Below are 5000 nucleotides of genomic sequence, written 5' to 3'. Positions count from 1 at the left end.
TTTTTTTTTTTTTTAATGGTTTGTTTGGTTTTGGTTTTGCAACCAATATAGCTATTGTTTGACGTAATAGCTGGTGGCAGAGTGGCAGCAGAAGGTAATTCTGTGTACCCTGGCAGTGGGAAACACAGACAGACAGCAGCAGCAGGAGGAGGAATGGAGGAGTAGGCGAGCAGCTATTGTTTGACGTAATAGCTGGTGGCAGAGTGGCAGCAGAAGGTAAATCATCTGTGTACCCTGGCAGTGGGAAACACAGACAGACAGCAGCAGCAGGAGGAGGAATGGAGGAGTAGGCGAGCAGCTATTGTTTGACGTAATAGCTGGTGGCAGAGTGGCAGCAGAAGGTAAATCATCTGTGTACCCTGGCAGTGGGAAACACAGACAGACAGCAGCAGCAGGAGGAGGAATGGAGGAGTAGGCGAGCAGCTATTGTTTGACGTAATAGCTGGTGGCAGAGTGGCAGCAGAAGGTAAATCATCTGTGTACCCTGGCAGTGGGAAACACAGACAGACAGCAGCAGCAGCAGCAGGAGGAGGTATGGAGGAGCAGTGTGAGTGTGGCAGCAGGTAGGCAGCGTGACATAATAGCCCTGGTACCTAGCGGTGATACCAGGGCTGTAAATAAACACAACAGGAGGTCCCAGACAGCGGTCGTGCAGCCCACATTGTGTCCAATACACAACTGGGACAACACAGTTTTCAACCCGGGCACCTCAGAAAAATTAAACCTTTTTTTTTTTTTAATGGTTTTTTGGTTTTTGGTTTTGCAACCAATATAGCTATTGTTTGACGTAATAGCTGGTGGCAGAGTGGCAGCAGAAGTTAATTCTGTGTACCCTGGCAGTGGGAAACACAGACAGACAGCAGCAGCAGGAGGAGGAATGGAGGAGTAGGCGAGCAGCTATTGTTTGACGTAATAGCTGGTGGCAGAGTGGCAGCAGAAGGTAAATCATCTGTGTACCCTGGCAGTGGGAAACACAGACAGACAGCAGCAGCAGGAGGAGGAATGGAGGAGTAGGCGAGCAGCTATTGTTTGACGTAATAGCTGGTGGCAGAGTGGCAGCAGAAGGTAAATCATCTGTGTACCCTGGCAGTGGGAAACACAGACAGACAGACAGCAGCAGCAGCAGCAGGAGGAGGTATGGAGGAGCAGTGTGAGTGTGGCAGCAGGTAGGCAGCGTGACATAATAGCCCTGGTACCTAGCGGTGATACCAGGGCTGTAAATAAACACAACAGGAGGTCCCAGACAGCGGTCGTGCAGCCCACATTGTGTCCAATACACAACTGGGACAACACAGTTTTCAACCCGGGCACCTCAGAAAAATTAAACCTTTTTTTTTTTATGGTTTTTTGGTTTTTGGTTTTGCAACCAATATAGCTATTGTTTGACGTAATAGCTGGTGGCAGAGTGGCAGCAGAAGGTAATTCTGTGTACCCTGGCAGTGGGAAACACAGACACACAGCAGCAGCAGGAGGAGGAATGGAGGAGTAGGCGAGCAGCTATTGTTTGACGTAATAGCTGGTGGCAGAGTGGCAGCAGAAGGTAAATCATCTGTGTACCCTGGCAGTGGGAAACACAGACAGACAGCAGCAGCAGCAGCAGGAGGAGGTATGGAGGAGCAGTGTGAGTGTGGCAGCAGGTAGGCAGCGTGACATAATAGCCCTGGTACCTAGCGGTGATACCAGGGCTGTAAATAAACACAACAGGAGGTCCCAGACAGCGGTCGTGCAGCCCACATTGTGTCCAATACACAACTGGGACAACACAGTTTTCAACCCGGGCACCTCAGAAAAATTAAACCTTTTTTTTTTTTTTATGGTTTTTTGGTTTTTGGTTTTGCAACCAATATAGCTATTGTTTGACGTAATAGCTGGTGGCAGAGTGGCAGCAGAAGGTAAATCATCTGTGTACCCTGGCAGTGGGAAACACAGACAGACAGCAGCAGCAGGAGGAGGAATGGAGGAGTAGGCGAGCAGCTATTGTTTGACGTAATAGCTGGTGGCAGAGTGGCAGCAGAAGGTAAATCATCTGTGTACCCTGGCAGTGGGAAACACAGACAGACAGACAGCAGCAGCAGCAGCAGGAGGAGGTATGGAGGAGCAGTGTGAGTGTGGCAGCAGGTAGGCAGCGTGACATAATAGCCCTGGTACCTAGCGGTGATACCAGGGCTGTAAATAAACACAACAGGAGGTCCCAGACAGCGGTCGTGCAGCCCACATTGTGTCCAATACACAACTGGGACAACACAGTTTTCAACCCGGGCACCTCAGAAAAATTAAACCTTTTTTTTTTTAATGGTTTTTTGGTTTTTGGTTTTGCAACCAATATAGCTATTGTTTGACGTAATAGCTGGTGGCAGAGTGGCAGCAGAAGGTAATTCTGTGTACCCTGGCAGTGGGAAACACAGACACACAGCAGCAGCAGGAGGAGGAATGGAGGAGTAGGCGAGCAGCTATTGTTTGACGTAATAGCTGGTGGCAGAGTGGCAGCAGAAGGTAAATCATCTGTGTACCCTGGCAGTGGGAAACACAGACAGACAGCAGCAGCAGCAGCAGGAGGAGGTATGGAGGAGCAGTGTGAGTGTGGCAGCAGGTAGGCAGCGTGACATAATAGCCCTGGTACCTAGCGGTGATACCAGGGCTGTAAATAAACACAACAGGAGGTCCCAGACAGCGGTCGTGCAGCCCACATTGTGTCCAATACACAACTGGGACAACACAGTTTTCAACCCGGGCACCTCAGAAAAATTAAACCTTTTTTTTTTTTTTATGGTTTTTTGGTTTTTGGTTTTGCAACCAATATAGCTATTGTTTGACGTAATAGCTGGTGGCAGAGTGGCAGCAGAAGGTAAATCATCTGTGTACCCTGGCAGTGGGAAACACAGACAGACAGCAGCAGCAGGAGGAGGAATGGAGGAGTAGGCGAGCAGCTATTGTTTGACGTAATAGCTGGTGGCAGAGTGGCAGCAGAAGGTAAATCATCTGTGTACCCTGGCAGTGGGAAACACAGACAGACAGACAGCAGCAGCAGCAGCAGGAGGAGGTATGGAGGAGCAGTGTGAGTGTGGCAGCAGGTAGGCAGCGTGACATAATAGCCCTGGTACCTAGCGGTGATACCAGGGCTGTAAATAAACACAACAGGAGGTCCCAGACAGCGGTCGTCAACTGGGACAACACAGTTTTCAACCCGGGCACCTCAGAAAAATTAAACCTTTTTTTTTTTTTATGGTTTTTTGGTTTTTGGTTTTGCAACCAATATAGCTATTGTTTGACGTAATAGCTGGTGGCAGAGTGGCAGCAGAAGGTAATTCTGTGTACCCTGGCAGTGGGAAACACAGACAGACAGCAGCAGCAGGAGGAGGAATGGAGGAGTAGGCGAGCAGCTATTGTTTGACGTAATAGCTGGTGGCAGAGTGGCAGCAGAAGGTAAATCATCTGTGTACCCTGGCAGTGGGAAACACAGACAGACAGCAGCAGCAGCAGCAGGAGGAGGTATGGAGGAGCAGTGTGAGTGTGGCAGCAGGTAGGCAGCGTGACATAATAGCCCTGGTACCTAGCGGTGATACCAGGGCTGTAAATAAACACAACAGGAGGTCCCAGACAGCGGTCGTGCAGCCCACATTGTGTCCAATACACAACTGGGACAACACAGTTTTCAACCCGGGCACCTCAGAAAAATTAAACCTTTTTTTTTTTTTTATGGTTTTTTGGTTTTTGGTTTTGCAACCAATATAGCTATTGTTTGACGTAATAGCTGGTGGCAGAGTGGCAGCAGAAGAAGGTAATTCTGTGTACCCTGGCAGTGGGAAACACAGACAGACAGCAGAAGGGCAGTACACAGCAGCCCACTGTAGGTGTAAAATGTGTGGCTGCAGGCGACGTAATAGTCAAAGTGAACCAGGCTGGCTTAGTGAGCAGGAGCCAGGAGGTGGTAAAGGGTGGTAAGGCACATTAACGATGGTTCCGGCAGCCAGTTCATGTCCCCCTCTCGCTGACAACAGGGGCCAGGAACTCGCCTTCCACCCACGCCTGGTTCATCTTGAGAAACGTCAGTCTGTCCACAGACTTGTGAGACAGACGTGAGCGTTTCTCGGTGACCACGCCACCAGCTGCACTGAAGCAGCGCTCGGACAGCACGCTGGAAGGGGGGGCAGGACAGCACTTCCAGGGCGTACTGCGCCAGCTCGCTCCAGATCTCCATGCGCTTGACCCAATACTCCATGGGATCAACAGGGGCATCGCTGTCAAGCCCGCTGTACGACCCCATGTAGTCAGCCACCATGCGGGTCAGGCGCTGGCTGTGACCGGAGGAGGATGCTGCTGCATGCATCTCCTCTCTAGTCACTGCTGCCGGAGCCTCTACAGTCCTGTAGAGCTCGTGGCTGAGAGACAGCAGGTCTGTGGGGCGCTTGCTGCTGCTGGATGCAGGCACCTGCTGCTGCCTCTGTGCTGGCTGCTGGACAGTGGGGGTGGAAGGCTGGGGGAAGGCTTCCTCCAAGCGCTCAACAAGGGCCTGCTGCAAGCTCCTTATTTGTTGCGCTGGGTCTCCTCCTGCAGGCGGCAGGAACTGGCTCAACTTCCCCTTGAGGCGTGGGTCCAACATCATGCTGATCCAGATGTCCTCCCTCTGCTTCATCTGGATCACCCTGGGGTCCCTGCGCAGGCACGTCAGCATGTGCGCTGCCATTGGGAAGAGGCGGGCCACGTCTGCTGGCACATCGACGTCAGTGCTGTCCTCATCCTCCTCCTCTGCCGCCTCATCCTCTCTCCACCCCCGCACCAACTCAGCTGCGCTGTGCTGATCCCCCTCATCAGCAGCCAGGTCAGGGACCTCCACCAAGTCCTCCTCCTCCTCCCCCTCAGAGGTGGACTGCGCAGCTGGTTGCCGCTCCTGCTGGTCCAAGGCTGCCGCTCCCTGTTCCAGCAAAGCATCGAGGGCCCTGTTCAGCAGAGAAACCAGGGGCACCCACTCGCAGACCATAGCATGGTCCCTGCTCACCATG

The sequence above is a fragment of the Hyperolius riggenbachi genome, chromosome 3 (assembly GCF_040937935.1).
Source record: "Hyperolius riggenbachi isolate aHypRig1 chromosome 3, aHypRig1.pri, whole genome shotgun sequence".
Lineage (NCBI taxonomy): Eukaryota > Metazoa > Chordata > Amphibia > Anura > Hyperoliidae > Hyperolius > Hyperolius riggenbachi.
This window is presented reverse-complemented; position numbering follows the sequence as displayed.